The sequence below is a fragment of the Cynocephalus volans genome, chromosome 1, assembly GCF_027409185.1.
Source record: "Cynocephalus volans isolate mCynVol1 chromosome 1, mCynVol1.pri, whole genome shotgun sequence".
Taxonomy (NCBI): domain Eukaryota; kingdom Metazoa; phylum Chordata; class Mammalia; order Dermoptera; family Cynocephalidae; genus Cynocephalus; species Cynocephalus volans.
In genome coordinates this window covers 48,356,680-48,368,685 of record NC_084460.1, presented here as the reverse complement: position 1 = coordinate 48,368,685, position 12,006 = coordinate 48,356,680, and the positions used below count along the sequence as shown (strand labels likewise).

The following is a 12,006-nucleotide window of genomic DNA, read 5'->3' as shown; positions in this document are numbered from 1 at the left end:
TGGTTGTCTCCAAATAGCTGAATTCCAGAATATGAAACCAGCACCCATGGGTGGAGTGACAGTGAGATAAACTGAGAAAGCTTTCCTGACTATTTCCAAAAACAGAGACGGCTGCTTGTCCAGTGCTGAGCACCTGCTGTGGGGAAACTGATGATCAGTGTCATTTCCACCAAAAGAGGATTTCTAAACTTTCCTCTAAATGTCATGAGTCCCAGTCCCCACAAAAGCCTCATTAATCCACACCCCATTTATTAAGAAATTGCATTTATTGAGAAAGGAAACTTTTCCTGGCTAGAAGTGTTGAAATAATTTATTCCTCTGCATTTTTAGAACATATAAAAATCAATCAATGTAATAAACCACATTAACAGAATGAAGGAAACCAATGGTTATTTTAATTAACTCAGAAAAAAAATTGACAAAATTCAACATCCTTTTATGATTAAAAAAACACTCAAGAAACAAGGAATGGAAGGAAACTTCCTCAACATAATAAAGACCATGTATAAAACCCCACAGCCAGCATCATACTCAGTGGTGTTTCCCCTTAGTACAAGACAAAGATGCCTGCTTTTGCCATTTTTACTCAGCCTGGTATTGGAAGTCCTAGCCAGAGCAATTAGGCAAGAAAACCAAATAAAACACATGTACATCAGAAAGAAAGAAGTAAAATTATCTCTGTTTGCAGATGACATGATCTTTTAGTAGAAAATCTTGAAGATTACACACCACACACACACACACACACACACACACACACACACACACACACACACACACACACACACTGCCAGAACTAGTAAACAAATTCAGCAAAGTTGCAGGATACAAAATTGACATAGAAAAATAAATGGCATTTCCATACACTAATGATGAACAACCCGAAAAGGGAGTTAAAAAAATCCCATTTACAATAACATCAAAAAGAATACATTATGTAGAAATAAATTTAACCAAGGAGGTAAAAGACTTTCACATTTTTTTTAGTAGTTTAGGATTTACTTTTGTAAAAGCATGTTGACAAATATTAAATGTTATAATTGCATTTTGAACAGTATAAGTATAAAACACAAAACATCTAATGATAAACACTGACCTCCCCTGCCTGACTTGGATTTAGATATTGAGTATTTTATATTTTATAGAAAAGAACTTTCAAAGTGCTATCAGTGATTATAACTTGTACTATTATTCCTCATCAAAATCTTGGCAAAATTTAAAAGGCTGGTATTAAAGGTAGTTTTTTTTTTTCTTGAATATTCTAATACATGACAGTTTGAATTAACCTTCAGATTTTCAGGGTATGAAAGATATACAAATAGAGTACGTAAGAATATGTTTTAACACATTTAGAATGTCTGTTTACAGTTACAACAGAAATACCTTCAACTTTCAGATATTGAAAAAAATACCCTAAGCAAACATAAAAGGTATTTTGGGTCAAGTTACCTCTCAGTACAAATAGTATATCATGTCAATAAATTTTTAAACAAAATTCTTAAAAACATTAAAAAACATTTGCATTTTATAGTTATCAAACAATGCATTTATGTAGTGGAAGAAGATACAAGAAAATTTACAGAAACAAGGGCCAGCCCATGGCTCACTTGGGAGAGTGTGGTGCTGATAACACCAAGGCTGCGGGTTTGGATCCCTACATAGGGTTGGTCAGTTAGCTCACTGGGTGAGCATGGTGCTGACAACATCAAGTCAAGGGTTAAGATCCCCTTACTGGTCATCTTTTTTAAAAAATAAAAAGTTACAGAAACAAAAAATGTCAAACTATTCCAATTCCCACTAAAATAAGAAATTTGCAAATTAAGAAATTATCCATGTTGCTTGGAAAATATGCTTTACTTTAACTCTCAAATTCACTTTAACTGCTTGACATATAATTTAATACTTAAAAAGACTGTAGCTAAATTATTTAATAGTACTTATAGTGTTACTTCTCTGGGTAGACATGTTTCACACAACAGTTTTCAATTCATGCTTGATAATTTTAATCACAATTTATGATTGATTAATGGATTAACAATTTATTCAGTAATTTAGATGGCCTAAGGACCAACAAAAGGAATAATCCTATAATAGCTAACTGTGTAATTCTGTCCATTAGTAATATTAAGCTAAGAATCCGACAGATATACCACTCAGTTGAATTACATGTTTCTATGTGTGACTGATCAACAAAAAAAGAGATACACAATATCAAGTTTTTCCTTTTTCTTTTCTTTCTTTTTTTAAGAGGAGCTCAATGATTTGGGGGGTTTGTAGTACCATACAGAGAATATAGAGGAAAAGTACAAAATGGCATTTAACACCAGTGCCAGTATATATCTCATTATGGTTATAACTAGGATATTATTAATTTTTGAGTTATTTGCTTTTCTTTAGAACACAAATCAAAGCCATTAACTTGAACTTGAGGTATATACGTAATACATACATAACCTTATGCAAAATACTTTTCATAAGTAACATTACATTTTAAAATGTTGGAAACTGAGCATCTGTGCTGATTGGTATTTTGACTCAACAAAAGAACAACATTCATCTAGGGAGGGGGTATACTGATAAGAAAGCTCTTAAAATTCAAGATGTCTTCCTCTCCCTTTGTACTTAGCACAGTCTACACAATGTCCTGAGAGGATTCACTATGAGAAAAATGTCAATCACAGCTTTAATAACTTACTTTGGAAGAAACTATTGAGAAAGCAAATTGGAAGGTGAGACTTCATCTTTGTTTTCAAATAAGTGTTTTTAATTTTTCTTCTTATAGAAAAAGTTTAAATCAGTTTATTATAAATATATCTAAACCATGAATTTTTGCAGCTTTCAGGTAAAGTCCAGCGCTTCATTTATACAGTCTGTGAGAAGAGGTCAGTAGAGAACATCTCATCTTAAATCATGACATCATCCATTCAAGCCTCTGGCACAATCCCTCGCCAGTAAGAGCACAGCATGCCTGGATATGCCACTGGTGATCTTTAATAGATGTGAGTTTCAGAAAATGGGAGATTTCTGCTACAGTCACGCATTCTTTAACATCTTGTTTATTAGCAAAAATCAACAATCCAGCTTTCCTTAGGTCCTCATGCGCTAACATTTTATAGAGTTTTCCCCTAGTTACAGAAATCCTCTGTCTGTACTGTCCACCACAACTATTACAAACTCCGTGTCGGTACAGTAAGTGTTGCAGGAAGAACGAAGAAATTCTTGGCCACCAGTATCCCACATTAGGAAACGTGCATTGTTTATCACTATCTCTTCCACGTTACTTCCTATTGTGGGGGATGTATGTACAACTTCATTCTTAGAAAATTGGTAAAAGATGGTAGTTTTCCCTGCATCGTCCAGCCCAACAATGGTAACTTTGTGTTCCTGGTGATTGAACAGTCTCCATATCCTGGTGAAGAGAATTCCCATTCTCGGGCAGCGGACCCCCTCCAGCCACCCGGGCCGCCTGGCCTCCCCTGGCTCAGGCTGAAGGTGAGAGAGACGCGCCGGAGCCTCCGTCTCTGCTGCTGCTGCTCCCGCGCTGGCCGCCGGCCCCACTTCCAGGGAACCGGAGGGAGGCCGAAGCTCAGGCCGCCCCGCCGCACGCGAGACTCCACCGTTGCCGCCCGGCACTCGCCTGGCTCGCGGACGTCGCCGCCGCGTAGTCTGCCCGTCCAGGTATTTTTATCAGCTCCCTCTCTCCTGACTTAAAACTTTTTTTCTCTTAACTGTGATAACATTTACGTAATAAAAGTTGACCATTGCAACCACTTTTTGAGAGCGCCGAATCCTAACCACTAGACCACCAGGGAACTTTGCAACCACTTTTTGATCATTTTTATTTTTATTTTTCACCAGGCTCCCACCCATCCTGGCAGACCCCGCCCCCGTATCCTAGCAACGCCGGGACGCGCCTCTCCAGGCTCCGAGCGCAGCACGCCGGGTCGCGTGCTGCCATCGCTGCTGCCGCCACCCTCGTCCGGCCTCCGTAGCGCGAGCCTGCCCGAGCCGGCGCGTGCGCAGGCGGGGCGTCCGGCGTGCCCCGGTTCTGAAAACGGCGGAGGCGGCGACGGCGGCGGTTTGCGGAGGCGCATGAAAGCGAAATCGTGTTCTTGATGCTCGTGCTGCTGGCGCTTGCGCTGCCCGGCATCTGCGGAAACTCTGCGGCCGGTGAGGAGAGGCCGGGGGTTGGGGGGACTGGGAGCAGGGAGTCTGGGAGCCGAGGTTCGGGAGGACCAGGGAGCTTGGGGTCAAGGGGACTGGGAAGCCGGGGGTCGGGAGGGCTGGGGAGCCGGGGGGTCGGGAGGGCCGGGGATCCGGAGGTCAGGGGGAGCCGGGATTCGGGAGGGCAGGGGAGCCCGGGATCGGGGGAACTGGGAGCCGGGGGTCGGGGACACCGGGAAGTCGCGGCCAGGGCTCGGGGATCCGGGGTCGGGGACGAGCCGGGTGAGGCCACTGGTTCGTAGGGTCTCGACCCGAAGGCCCTGGGATGGAAGTCCCCGACCCGGAGGGCCCTGGGGGTGAGCAGCCCCCGACCCGGTGGGGCCTTCTGGGCAGGGGCGGCGCTGGAGGTGAGAGGGTGGCCCTGGAGAGTTCCTGGGGGTGGCAGCAGTGCTTGGGAGTGAAGTCCCCGAAGTGTTAGAGGGCTCTACGGGTTCCGAACCGGAGCTGTTCCCCATGTGTCCCTGAGCCGCCTCTGTCCTGGTGTCTGTAAGTGTGAAGCCCTGGGCTTGCTGGTGGGGTGTGGGTTCTTGGCTGAGATGGAGGGTCGAGGAACTAACCTGACCCCTGGAGGCCCCACGCCTGGGTCCTTGGACTTTGTCTTTGGACTGGAGCCAGGGGTCAGAGGCCTGTCTATTACCTGCTCAACCCACCCTCCGTGGACTGGGTCCTGCAGGGCCTGGGGAAGAGACCTGAGGGAGGGACCACGAGGGGTGGCGTGCCCTGCTTGCGGGGTGTCAGGGCAAGAGACTCTCCCCCAATCCCAGGACTCCCTGGGGCCCTGCCTAGTTGGTCCTGCCTGAAGAATGGGCCGTTCTCCAGTGGGCGCTGGGACCAAGTGTGTGTAAATGCCCCCCAAAAGGATCAGGCCTGAGGCTTGGACCAGATTATCATTCTTCGCAGGATTTAGCCCCAGCATGCACCTGCCCTCTGTATTCTCTCCACAATGCAAAGCCCATGTTAGGCTCCAGTGAAGGGCTCTGCCTGCGCGGGGAGGCAGGAGCTCCCAGAGTTTGGCGCATGTTGCTGTCTGATTTTGTCTCATTTGGGGGCACAGGATAAGATGGCATCTAGTACTCCCTTATCCCTTATCACATCCAAGTGGGGAAACTGAGGCCCGGGAGGGGAGTTGAAGTGTTCCAAGGTCACAGTGGGGTCGCCTTGGGTACCCAGTTCAAAGCAGGGAATCTCGAGAGCTGTTTTTAGCAGACTCCCATGGCCTCTGGGTCTCAGTGCTGTGCACAGGACTGGGCCATGTTTTGAGGGTGGGCACAAATGGTGTAGAGACTGCTCGTGGGAAAATGGATTGGGGTCTATTTTTCCAGGAGAAAAGCAGGACAGCCTCACTTCTGCTTGATAGAAATTTTTTTCCTTTATTGAGACCCCAGCTTGGTTCTGGGTTAAAGATTCATAGGGACAGACACATAGGGAGCCAAGTGTACCAGCAGAGGTCTGGGAGCTCTTGGAGAGGTGGGAGCGGCCTGAGCCAGGTCAGCTGTCCTGAGCAGGGAACCACAAGACCAGGGAGGGACTCCCTCTTATAGGAGATTTGCCACGTCCATCTCCACTTTTTCGTAATCAGAATGGTCCTTTATTGAATGCCAGGGCATTGACCCAACAGTGAGGCAGCTCTCTGGAAGACAAAGAGCCCCAGGTGAGGTTAGTGCAGAACCACTGGGTGCAGGTGGTGGGGTGTATTAGTCTGTTTTGTGTTGCTGTAACAGAAATACCTGAGACTGGGTAATTTATAAGGAAAAGAGGTTTATTTGGCTTACGATTCTGGGACAGCTGCATCTGGCATGGGCCTCAGGCTGCTTCTACTCATGGTGGAAAGTGGCAGGCAGCTGATGGGTACAAGCAGATCACATGGCAAGAGGAAGCAAGAGAGAGAAAGGTGCCAGGGTCTTTTTAAACAATGAGCTCTCGTGGGAACTAATAGAGCGAGAACTCACTCATTAATCCCCCTCCCCCAAGGAGAGCATTAATCCATTCATGAGGGATCTGCCCCCATGACTCAATCAGTTTCCAACACTGCCACATTAGAGATCAAATTTCCACATGAGTTTTGGAGGGGACAACACATCCAAACTCCATCATGGGGGCTGGGTTCATGGGTACAGATAGGGTGGAGGTGGGTTCATGGGTGCACTTTCAGGGGTCCTGGACCCATGGTTCCACTTTCAGAGGTATGGGTCTGTGGGTACAGTTTGGTGGGGCTGGGCCTGTGGGCCCGATTGGGTAGGGGCTGGGCCCATTGGTGCACTTTTCTGAGGGCTAGGCCTGTGGTTGCAGTTGGGGGCGGCTGGGCCAGTGGTAGTGCTTTGATGGGGACTGGGCCCATGGTAGTCTTTTGCAGGAGCAGGGCCCATGTGTGTGCTTTGAGGGGGACTGGACCAGTGGGTACAGTCGCTGGGGGGTGGATTCGCAAGTGCACTTGTCGGGTGCTGGACCCGCAGGTGCACCTTTGTGGGGCTGGGCTCGTAGGTAGAGCTGGGTGTGAGCTGTGCCCTTGCGTGCACTTGGGTGGGGGTTGGGCGTGTGGGTGTGTTTTGGGGGGCAGTGGCCCTGTGAATGCCGATGGGTGGGGAAGGGTGCGTGGTTGCATTTGAGTAAGGCCTGGGCTCATGGGTGCACTTCGGTGGGGGCTGGTTCCACGGGTATACTTTTGGGGACCTGGGCTTCTGGGTGTACTTTTGGGGTTCTGGGACTGTGGGGGTACCTTGGGGGGGGTGCTGGTCCCAATGGTGCTTTTAGGGGAGGGCAGTGCCAGAGGATTCTGTGCCCATGGGTACAGTTGGGATTGGCTGACCCATAGGTGCCGTTCGGTGGGAGCTGGTGCCTATGGTAGGGGTGGGATCATGGGGGCAGTTGAGGGTGGTGAGCTCAGGGGTGCAGCTGCAGGGGGCCTGGGCCCATGTGTGCAGATGGGGGTATCCTGGTTCCGTGCGTGAGCTTGGGTGGGGGTACGGCACATGGGTGTGCTTTAGGGGGGGCTGGCCCCGTGGGTGGCTTTGGGTGATTGCTGGGCCCATGGGTGCGGTTGGGGTCAGAGCCTGTGGATGTACTCTTGGGGAAGCTGGGCCCATGGGTGAACTTTTTGGGGTACTGGGCCCGTGGGTGCGGTTTGCAGGGCCTGCGTCTGTGGCTGCACTTCTCGGGGGCCTTGGCTTGTGCGTTCAGTTGGGTGGGGGACAGGGGCCGTGAGTGCAGGGGGGTGGGGGCTGGACCCATGGGTGCAGTTCGGCGGTACTGGACACTCGGGTGCAGTTGGGGGGCCTGGGCCACTGGATACGGTTGAATGGCGGCTGGGCTGGTGGGTGTAGCTGGTGGGGGCTGGGCCCGTGGGGGCAGTTAGGTTTGGGATGGGCCTGTGGGTGCACTCTCGTGGGGGTGAGCCCTTGGGTGCAGTTGTGTGGGGGCTGGGCACTTGTGTGCATTTGTATTGGGGCTGGGCCCGTTGATGCACTTGGTGGGGCCTGGGTGGGAGGGTGTGCTGTTGGGTCTGGGCCCCTGGTTTAACTTAGGTGTGGCATTGGCCCGTGGGTGCAGTTGGTGGCAAGGTGGGCCCGGGGTTACAGTCGGGTTGGGGCTGGGCATGTGTGTGCACTTTGGTGGGGGCTGGACCCATGGCTACAGTTTGTGGGGGCTGGATGTGTGCATACAATTGGGTGGGGGCTGGGCCCATGGGAGCAGTTGGTGGGCCTGGGCCAGTGGACAGTTTGGTGGGAGCTGGGCCAGTGGGTATAGTTGAGTGGGGCTGGGCCAGTGGTAGTGCTTTGGTGGGGGTGGATCCATGGTAGCACTTTGGGAGGTGCAGGGCCTGTGCCTGTGCTTTGAGGAGGGCTGTGCATGTAGTTGAGTGGGACCAGGCCCATGGGTGCTTTTGGATAGGGCCTGGGCCTGTGGGTGCAGCTGGGCCCGTGGTTATACTTTTGGGGGCCTGGCCTCCTGGGTGTACTTTTCGGGGGGAGGGTCGTTGGTTGGGTGCTGGGCCCATGGGGGTCGTTGGTTGGGTGCTGGGCCCATGGGTGCTTTTGGGGGAGGGACGTGCCAAAGGGTTCTGGGCCCATGGGGGTAGTTGGGACTGGCTGGCCTGCAGGTGCAGTTGGGTGGGAGCTGGGCCCGTGGGTGCACTTCGGTGGGGGTGGGACCATGGGCGCAGGTGGGTGGATTGTGCTCAGGGCTGCAGCTGGGGGACCTGTGCCCATTGGTGCAGCTGGGGGTGTCCTGAGCCCATGTGGGGGGCTGTTCTGGGCCCATGCATGCACTTGCGTAGGGGCAGGGCATGTGGGTGTGCTTTGGAGGGGGGCTGGCCCCGTGGTGCCATTGGGTGGTTGTTGGGTCCATGGCTGCACTTCTGTGGGGCCTTGGCCCGTGAGTGCAGTTGGTGGGGGATGCTGCCCATGGGTGCACTTGTGTAGGGGCTGAGCCCTGGGGTGTGCTTTGGGGAGGCTGTGTCCTTGGGGGTACTTTGAGGGAGGCTTGGCCTGTGGGTGTACTTTGGTGGGGACTGGGCCTGTGGGTGCAGTTGGAGGTGGGCTTGGCCCGAAGGTGCAGTTGGGTAGGGCCTGGTCCTATGGGTGTACTTTGGGGTGGGACTCATCTCATGGGGTACTTCAGTGGGGGCTGGGCCTATTGGGATACTTTGATGGGGACTGGCCCATGGGTACAGTTCGATGGGGCCTGGGCCTGTGGGTGCACTTTGGTGGGGGCTGGGTTAAAACTAGAGATATAAATTTGGGGGTCATTATCATATAGGAGGTCTTTGAAGCTATGAGACTACATGACACCGAAGTCAGAGGTAAAGTCCAGCTGGGGTGGGGGGAGGCCCCAATAGTCATCCTCAATCCCTTCAGTCATCTTATCAGGTTCTTGACTCCACCACAGGAAAGAATTCAAGAGCAGACTCATGGTAGAAAGTGAGAACTAATTTAACAGAACAAAGAAGAAATACACGTTCCACAGGGAGAGTACAGCCTAGCTCCAGAGACTGAGCGGGGACCACACCAAGTGTAACACAAAAGTAAGTTCAGTGCAGACATCAAGTCTAACTCAAAACCAAGAAATACATCAATTCAGTACAGAGCACAGGCTGGCTTAAGAGACTGAGCAGCCACCTGCTGAAGGTAAGTTCCATACAAATTAAAGCCCATACCCCTCAGCCAGGGACGCTCAGGTTGCCTCCAGGAGAGGAGGCAACAACCCTGCCTTCAGCTGGGATTTGGCATCTAGAGCTTCTTTACCTAGGGAATATTAATTTAAGGGGATGGCTCCTAGCAATGGAACATTAGTCTTTGACATGCTGAGTCTGTTTCTTCCTGGAGCATGTTCATTGGTCAGACCCTATGGTATGCACCAGGCACATTCAAGAATGCCTGTGCTCTCTCCTGAGCATATCCAGCCACTGGATTTGCTTAAGACAGCACCTTGTGGTCTCATTTTCCCCATGTTGGTGCTAAAAATAAGTCTAACTGGCAACTGTAACTTTCCTCCAGGGAAGAACCCAGAGGAGGGGGCCTGAGACTTTAGGGAGTGACTGGAAAGCCAGAGGTGGGTCATGAAACCCAAACCTGGGGAAACTGAACACGTCCTGTATCAACATCATCGAATGGTGACTATGAATGTAAAAGAGAAGTCCCAGGACAAAAGCCAGGTGAAAGAAGGTGAGTAGGGATGCCTACAGTGGGGTGACATCTGAGTTGGATCTTCAAAATTGCATAGAATTTGATCAGTAAGTGATGAAAGATGATGTGTTAGAAAAATGAAAATAACAGAACAAAGTTTTGTGTGCAGTTAGGTGGGGTCTAGGCCTGTGGGTGCGTTGGGGGGCGCTGGGCCTGTGGGTGTAGTTGGGTGTGGTCTGGGCCAGTGCGAGCAGGTGGTGGGGGCTGGGCCCGTGGGGGTAATTAGATGGGGGCTGGGCTTATGGGTACAGTTGTGGGGCTTGGTTGTGGGTGTACTTTCAGAGTCCTGGACCCATGGGTCCACTTTTGGAGGTATGGGTTCTTGGGTACAGTTTGGTGGGGGCTGGGCCTGTGCGTGTGGTTCTGTGTCTGTGGGTGCAGTTGGGTCGCAGCTGGGCCCATGTGTGCACTTTTCTGAGGGCTCGGCCGGTGGTTGCAGTTGGGGGCGGCTGGGCTGGTGGTAGTGCTTTGATGGGGGCTGGGCCCATGGTAGTGCTTTTGTGGGGCAGGGCCCGTGTGTGTGTGCTTTGAGGGGGACTTGACATGTGGGTACAGTTGGGGGGGTGGATCTGTGGGTGCCGTTGTCAAGGTCTGGACTGGCGGGTGTGCCTTTGTGGGGACTGGGCACGTGAGTAGAGTTAGGTAGGAGGTGAGCCCCTGTGTGCACTTGGGTGGGGGTTGGGCACATGGATGTGCTTTGGGGGGGCGCTGACCCCGTGGATACCATTGGGTAGGCAGGCCCATGGATGCATTTAGGTAGGGCCTAAGCCCGTGAGTGCTGTTGGGGGTGTTGGGGGTGGGGTCTGGGTCCGTGGGTATACCTTTGGGGTGCTGGGCCTGTGGGGGTACCTTGGGGAGGTGCTGGTCCCCATGGTGCTTTTGGAGGAGGGCTGTGCCAGAGGGTTCTGTGCCTATGGGTGCTGTTGGGACTGGCTAGCCTGTAGGTGCCGTTGGGTGGGAGCTGGGCCCGTGGGTGCACTTTGGTAGGCATGGGACCATGTGTGCAGTTGGGGTGGTGGGCACAAGGTTGCAGCTGGGGGGAGCTGGGCCTGTGGGTGCAGGTGGGGGGTTGTGCTCAGGGGTGTAGCTGGGGGGGCTTGGGCCCATGGCTGCAGCTAGGGGTGTCCTGGGCCCGTGGGGGCATGGTGCATGGGTGTGCTTTAGGGGGCCTGGCCCAGTGGGTGCAGTTATGTGGTTCTTTGGCCCGTGGGTGCAGTTCGGTCAGGACAGAGCTCATGGGTGTACTTTTGGAAGCCAGGCCCATGGGTGCACTTTTTGGGGTACTGGGCCTGTGGGTGCAGTTGGGCAGTACTGGACACTTGGGTGCAGTTGGTGGGCCTAGGCCAGTGCATGCAGTTGGATGGGGGCTGGACTTGCGGGTGCAGGTAGGTGAGGGCTGGGCCCATGGGTGCAGTTGGCTGGGGCTGGGCTCCTGACTGCACTTCTATGGGGTCTTGGCCCAGGGGTAGGTATATATACATTAGGTATATAAGCATTATATATATAGTTATAAACACTGCATGTTTGTTTAATGTGTGTGTATTTGGTACAATCCATTTTACAGATGAGAGCAGCTGCAAACCAGCCCAGATTTTTCTCAGTCACTGACTTCCTACTTTATTATACCACCTGTTCAGCATTTGCAGAGAATTATCTGTGCTTATGGATGTTAATCCCTGAATGAGATATATTATGTGCTAAAATATAAGGAAAACAATCACCTCCCAAATAAAGCAAAACTCCATTCTTAATGAAAAGGTTTAAAAAGTAAATAATAAGAAAAGAAGCATTTGGACCAAATTGTATATATAAACTAAAGTTGAGTGATCCAATGTCTATTCATTTATTGTGTTAGCTACCTACCCATTTTAAATCATATGCAAGGATATTTCAAAAAGTTCATGGAAAATGAAATTAAAAGATAATACAAATCTTTCCGTGAACTTTTTGAAGTACCCATATATATATATATATATATAAAGTTAACTTGAAATATGTTCTAATATCTTATTGCATAAAAGAACTATATTCAAACTCTTCTCACATCTGAGCCACATTTTGAGTGATCTGACATCTTACTACTCAAAGTATCATCCCAGGA

The 12,006-nt window shown here is 50.7% G+C and overlaps 1 long non-coding RNA gene and 1 pseudogene across 2 annotated transcripts; one reads left to right on the top strand and one right to left on the bottom strand.

Moving 5' to 3' along the window:
• Window positions 1–2,908: 2,908 nt before the first annotated feature.
• Window positions 2,909–3,439, bottom strand: LOC134362691 (ADP-ribosylation factor-like protein 5A; annotated as a pseudogene).
• A 617-nt stretch (window positions 3,440–4,056) lies between these two features.
• LOC134390427 (uncharacterized) lies at window positions 4,057–11,628 on the top strand. Of its 2 annotated transcripts, XR_010024865.1 has the most exons (4): window positions 4,057–4,170; window positions 9,109–9,244; window positions 9,717–9,884; window positions 11,470–11,628. It is a non-coding gene; the product is annotated as an uncharacterized LOC134390427 (long non-coding RNA). The 2 variants fall into 2 exon arrangements; XR_010024867.1 differs by lacking the exon at window positions 9,109–9,244.
• The last annotated feature ends 378 nt before the right edge of the window (window positions 11,629–12,006 follow it).